Below are 6,224 nucleotides of genomic sequence, written 5' to 3'. Positions count from 1 at the left end.
TAGCTCGTTGTGATCAACAGATAGTCATGGTTTCCTGGCTATGGACATTGGATGTCGTTGATAACGGGATCACATCATTAGGAGAATGATGTGATGGACAAGACCCAATCCTAAGCATAGCACAAAGGTCGGTTAGTTTGTTTGCTAGAGCTTTTCCAATGTCAAGTATCTCTTCCTTCGACCATGAGATCGTGTAACTCCCGGATACCGTAGGAGTGCTTTGGGTGTATCAAACGTCACAACGTAACTGGGTGATTATAAAGGTACACTACAGGTATCTCCGAAAGTGTCTGTTGGGTTGACACGGATCGAGACTAGGATTTGTCACTCCGTATGACGGAGAGGTATCTCTGGGCCCACTCGGTAATGCATCATCATAATGAGCTCAAAGTGACCAAGTGGTTGATCACGAGATCATGCATTACGGTACAAGTAATGTGACTTGCCGGTAACGAGACTGAACAAGGTATTGGGATACCGACGATCGGGTCTCGGGCAAGTAACGTACCGATTGACAAAGGGAATTGTATACGGGGTTTGATCGAATCCTCGACATCGTGGTTCATCCGATGACATCATCGAGGAGCATGTGGGAGCCAACATGGGTATCTAGATCCCGTTGTTGGTTATTGACCGGAGAGTCTCGGTCATGTCTGCATGTCTCCCGAAGCCGTAGGGTCTACACACTTAAGGTTCGGTGACGCTAGGGTTATCAGGAAGACAAGTATGTGTTCACCGAATGTTGTTCGGAGTCTCGGATGAGATCCCGGACGTCACGAGGAGTTCCGGAATGGTCCGGAGGTAAAGTTTTATATATGGGAAGTTGTTAAACGGACACCGGAAAGTTTCGGGGTCATACCGGTATTGTACCGGGACCACCGGAGAGGTTTCGGGGGTCCACCGGGAGGGACCACCCCTCCCGGGGGGCCACTTGGGCTGCGTAGGGATAGCAGCCAGCGCCTAGTGGGCTTGGCGCCCCCCCCCCCTTGGGCCCATGCGCCTAGGGTTGGGGGGGAACCCTAAAGGGGGCGCACCCCCCTTGCTTGGGGGGCAAGCCCCCCACCCTTTGGCCGCCGCCCCCCTCTAGGGTTTCCCCTAGAGGGCCAGCCCCCTTGCCCATCTCCTCCTATATATAGAGGGGTGAGGGGAGGGCTGCTGGACACAACTTAAGGCGCAGCCCCTCCCCTCCCCAACACCTCTCCTCCTCCGTACGTGCTTGGCGAAGCTCTGTCGGAGTACTGCTGCACCAACTACACCACGCCGTCGTGCTGCCGTTGGAGCTGCCTTCCTCAACCTCTCCTTCCTCCTTGCTGGATCAAGACGGAGGAGACGTCGTTTGTCCCGTACGTGTGTTGAACGCGGAGGTGTTGTCCGTTCAGCACTTGGTCATCGGTGATCCGAATCACGTCGAGTACGACTCCATCATCACCATCCCCTTGAACGCTTCTGCACTCGGTATACAAGTGGTATGTAGATGCAAACTCTTCCCCTTGACTCGTTTCTTAGATGAACTCATAGATGGATCTTGGTGAAACCGTAGGAAAAAATTTAATTTTCTGCAACGTTCCCCAACACTTACTTGCCACGTTTATGTTCTCGACAATCATAGGGGGGGAGGGGGGGCGCGTGCGTGTTCATGCTATATTTTTGCATTCACTAGTTGACATTTTCTGTTAGGTGGCAAATGCTTACCTCTTGCATTTACATTTTCCCCCTTAACAATTTGGTCTGTTCCTACATCAGCAGACTGGCTCGTGGCGATCATCAAAATGATGACGATGATTTCATGGATCCACCACAGCGTAACCGGGCAACTGGACGGAGAAAAGAGGGCGATGAGGTAACTATCCACACACCCGCCCCATCTCCTCCCGATTTTTGTTATTGGTTGGCACCTATATCTTTTGTAGTCGTCTGTCATGAACTAAATTTTCATGACATTGCAAAACATGGCAACAGCTGATCACTTTTGTGTCCGTTTTTTGCAGAAGAAGAAACGTGTTCGCAACAGAGCCTCCCAGGAACGTCTGACTCTGTTGATTGAAAAATTAACCGACGATCGAAAGGGGGTTGCTGCTGAGATGGGTATGCAGGCTCTGATGGATGTCCGGTGCACGAACCTTGTCAACCCTGTATGCGACTGGCTTGGTGAGATCTACGAGCCTGCCTCCAGGGAATTCGTGATTCCGGGACGCGGAAGACTTCCGTTGAATGAGGAATCCATGTTCTGCACTTTGGGTGTGCCTCGTGGACATATCAAAGTCCCGTACGGGGTCAATAATGAGATCGAGGAAGCGATGTTCGCCTGTTTGTTTCCTGGATTGGAGTCCATGCCGAACACGTCTGTACTGGCAGATTCGCTGCAGGCCATGACGATGCATGGAGATGTTTTCAAGATGAAGCTACTCATGTACCTCATCTCAGCTGTTTTCGCGCCGACCACTTCCCTTCGCCCAAGCAACAAATGTTTCCCCATCCTGGTGAATGATCCATCCTTTCTACTTTATTTTCCTCCAATCTTCTGGCTCCGATGTCACATGTTAAGCTAATGACTGCCAGTGTTTTCGTTGTTTTTTTCGTTTGATTTTTGATGCGGCAAACTTTTTGCCCTGAAATTTTGTGTGGTGCAGGCGAATCTGAAAAATGTGAAGAACATGAACTGGTGTAAGTTTATTGTCGACTTTCTCCATGATGCTTTCAAAAACAAGATGTACCAGAAGGGTTGTCGACTGCATTTAATGGTATTTATTTTACCAGATCTCTGTGTGAACTCTTGTTTATAACACAGTTTTATTCATGCATGGCGACCCGATCATAACAAGATGGCAACTGCCATAATGACAATGTGGCAACTGCCATAATGACAATATGGCAACTGTCATACTGACAATATGGCAACTGCCATCATATTAGCATGGCAACTGCCAGCACACTATGATTGCAACTGCCAGCACACTATGATGGCAACTAGCACATACATACTATCATTGGATCATACATTATCCTGCTCTTTTTCCCAACTACAAAGTACCCATGATGGCAACTGACATTTCTTTCTTTGTAAAATTGTTTTAAATCAGCTCATGTATGTCGACTGTCTTGATCTGTCCACCATGGATTTCTCTGGGGTAGGAGGCCGGCCGCCTACGCACAAGTTTGCTATTTCTCCATGGACCATCAACGCTGTCAAGGCTGTGCTTGCCGCAGACAGGGCAACTGATACCACATATTGGAAACTACAGGTTAGTTTTTGTTTATCTCTTCACACGGCATGCTTACAAATTTGACATGAGGCAACCGTCTGTGGTTTATAAGGCATGCTTACAATTTCTTTTTGTTTTTCATAGCTGATGGCCAAGCATGCTATAGACTACAGCGTGTTTCGGGGGCCTCAAAAATTTGGAAAGTGGATGGACGTGCACTCAGCTCCGTCTTGCCCTTCTGAGGTAATCAAAATATCGACATCCATTGTTTGCCGTGGATTACTTGTTGATGTCGCGCAAGCGACTGCAATACGGGTTGTTGTTGATGCTTCTTGTTTTCGTGCACAGGCGAGGGCACCAGTTGAGCATCTAATTGGGCAGTTTGCATCCGGAATGACCAGCTTGCTCGGGAAGTTGGTTGAGGGGTGGACGTCCCTCAGTGCCTCTGACAGCGATGCAGTTGCGAGGCAGTTCACTTCATTTGTCCCAGAACGTACACATCGACCAACCGGTTGCCGCGGCCGGTATGACTACAACAATTCCCAAGAGCCCAGTGACACACAAGATGATGTAGATGGAGACGCTGGCCTCAGCAAGGATGACGACGATGACATGGATAATGTGCAACAGGACACGGATGACGATGAACATGCTGAAGTTCGCACAGGCGGCAACAAGGGCAAGGATGGAACAGATGCCCCCCCATCGGAGAAAGTGATAGAACATATGGCTGCGAGAGGCGAGGGGGTGTTGCCATCAAGGAGGGGGAGGGCTCCAGATGATGTTGGGCAGGGTTCTCATGGCAAGAGGTCTAGGACCGATCCCGTAGCTGCCAGGAGGAGGTTCGACTTTCAATTTTAGTTTTCTGTTGTGTCTATTTTCTTGGAACAATCTCATCCATTTCTTTGCACTTGTTTTTTGTCAAGCACGGCAATGGGTTTGTTGTCTGACAGTTGCCACCTTCTTTTTTCCCTCCATCTGTTACGTGCAGGGAGCCGACCGCTGGTGGACGAGCAGTTACGAAGAAACAGGCGCCAATGCCAACCTGTGTTTCTGCTCGCTTGAACAAAGGTGCCCCCATTGCTGGTGACACCCCTTCCACCAGGTCTTCTCCTCATATGACGACGACCAACACCAGGGATCCTGTCGTGTTCCCAGACCTGAGGAAGCCAGTCAAGAAGTATGTTTATCCATGTGCTTTCATGTACATAGTGGTATTTTTTCTTGAATTTCCAATGCTACTGTTTCAGCTTGTCACATGTTCTTCTGTCATCGTCCCCCACGCGGCAACCGCTGTTTTTCCAAATGATTTCTTCCTTCATTTTTTTAGTTTACGGCAACTCCTATTGGTCTTTACATGGCAACTGGCATCTAGGCCAACTGGCAACTACCACTCTACCTAATGGCAGCTGCCATCTTTTACCTTTGGCTTTGTGAGCTCATCCCACACACAGGTTTCAAATTGCATTCCTGATAGAACATACATTTGTATCATTCTTCAAGTTTGCTAACATGGCAACTGCTGCTGGATGGCAACTGCTAACTATGACACATGGCAACTCATGTTCCCATTACATGGCAACTACCAGCTTTTCCACTTGTTTTTTTCATTCTTTTAAGATTTCTACCATTGCAAACATATTTTTGTTCATTTTTTCATACCTTTCTCATGTGATTTTTTTCTTTTTGCAGGGTGAAGAAGACTACTACGCGCGGGGCCAAGCATATCAGTAAGGACCCGTTCGAACGCCTACATTCAAAGTTGTCAATGGGGGGCAACTCAAATGTACATGAGGCACCCGGCGACAACACTGCTGTTGCACCGATGACTGCTCCCACCAACTCTGATGCAAGTGGCCGACCATCTCCGCCGGCTGCGGATGTCCAGGCTAGAACAACAGGCATCCGTACATCGAGGAGTGACGAGTCGGTATCTGCCAGGACAGCTGAAATATTGCCAACTCTTCTGGCAATGAAGGATGCTGCTGTGAGCCATGCCACCCCATCAGCAAGTGTTGAAGTGGACGCTCCCGAGACGAACCTAGGCAAGGAAGATTCCCGCTCTTCTGACACTGATTCCAAGCGTGTGCGTGGTGGCACACCTGTGTCCACGACAGAAGCCACCGAGGCAGCAGTTCATAAGGATATGCCATCTACAGGTGAGAGTCCTGGCACAACAGCTCCAGCCCCTGTCGGTGCAGATACTGCTAAGGTGACCATGGCGCGTGCTGGTCTTCCACCTAGGCGTCGCAGCCCCCACAAGCAACCAACAGTCATACCCAACGCACCGGCTCTATCTAGGAGCAGGAGAGACGAGTCTGGGTATGTTCCTGCGTCCACACTGTTCCCACCACCCGCCAAAAGCAATGTGATGGAGAAACCGCAAGACCGGAGCACAATTGATGCAGGTGTGAAGCCGGGCACGAGTGACGCAGGTGAACGGCCGGAGCAGACTGCCTTTACCCGCAGTGGAAATCCCCAGCATAAATCTGCGCACTTCCAGGCTCCCAGTCAATGTCGGTGTCCCCTACAGCCCAAACAAGAAGATTGCCATGAAAGCTGCTGCTGATACCGCTGACAACACGCCCCGCCCTGCAAATAAGCCCGAACATTCTGTAGCGGCCGATTCAGATATATTTGTTGATCTTTCACCATTGGATTCTGCCCTGCAAATCGTTCGTGGTCCGGCTAGTAGGAATGAGAGGCACCCAATGACATTTACCCCACCGAGCTTCAGCCTTGGCATCAGTCAAGATCAACCGGTGGTGCAAGATCCTTTGCCAGTTGCCTTTGCTTTCCCAGGAGGCATGCCCGCAATGATGGCGCAGCCAATGGTCGAGGGCAGGAAGGCTGTCAAGTTTGCGGAGCCAATTGTGCAAGGTACATTTGTCGTGTCCTTATGATTTTCCTGTATACATCTTTGTAGTTTGAATTTTGTCCCAATCATATTCTTTTGGGTGTTCTCACTTGTGATGGCAACTGCCGTGTGATGACATGGCAAGTGGATTTGATGCACCATGT

The sequence above is a fragment of the Triticum aestivum genome, chromosome 5B, assembly GCF_018294505.1.
Source record: "Triticum aestivum cultivar Chinese Spring chromosome 5B, IWGSC CS RefSeq v2.1, whole genome shotgun sequence".
NCBI classification, from domain to species: Eukaryota; Viridiplantae; Streptophyta; class Magnoliopsida; order Poales; family Poaceae; genus Triticum; species Triticum aestivum.
The sequence above is the reverse complement of the archived record's forward strand: the minus strand, read 5'-3'. Positions refer to the sequence as shown.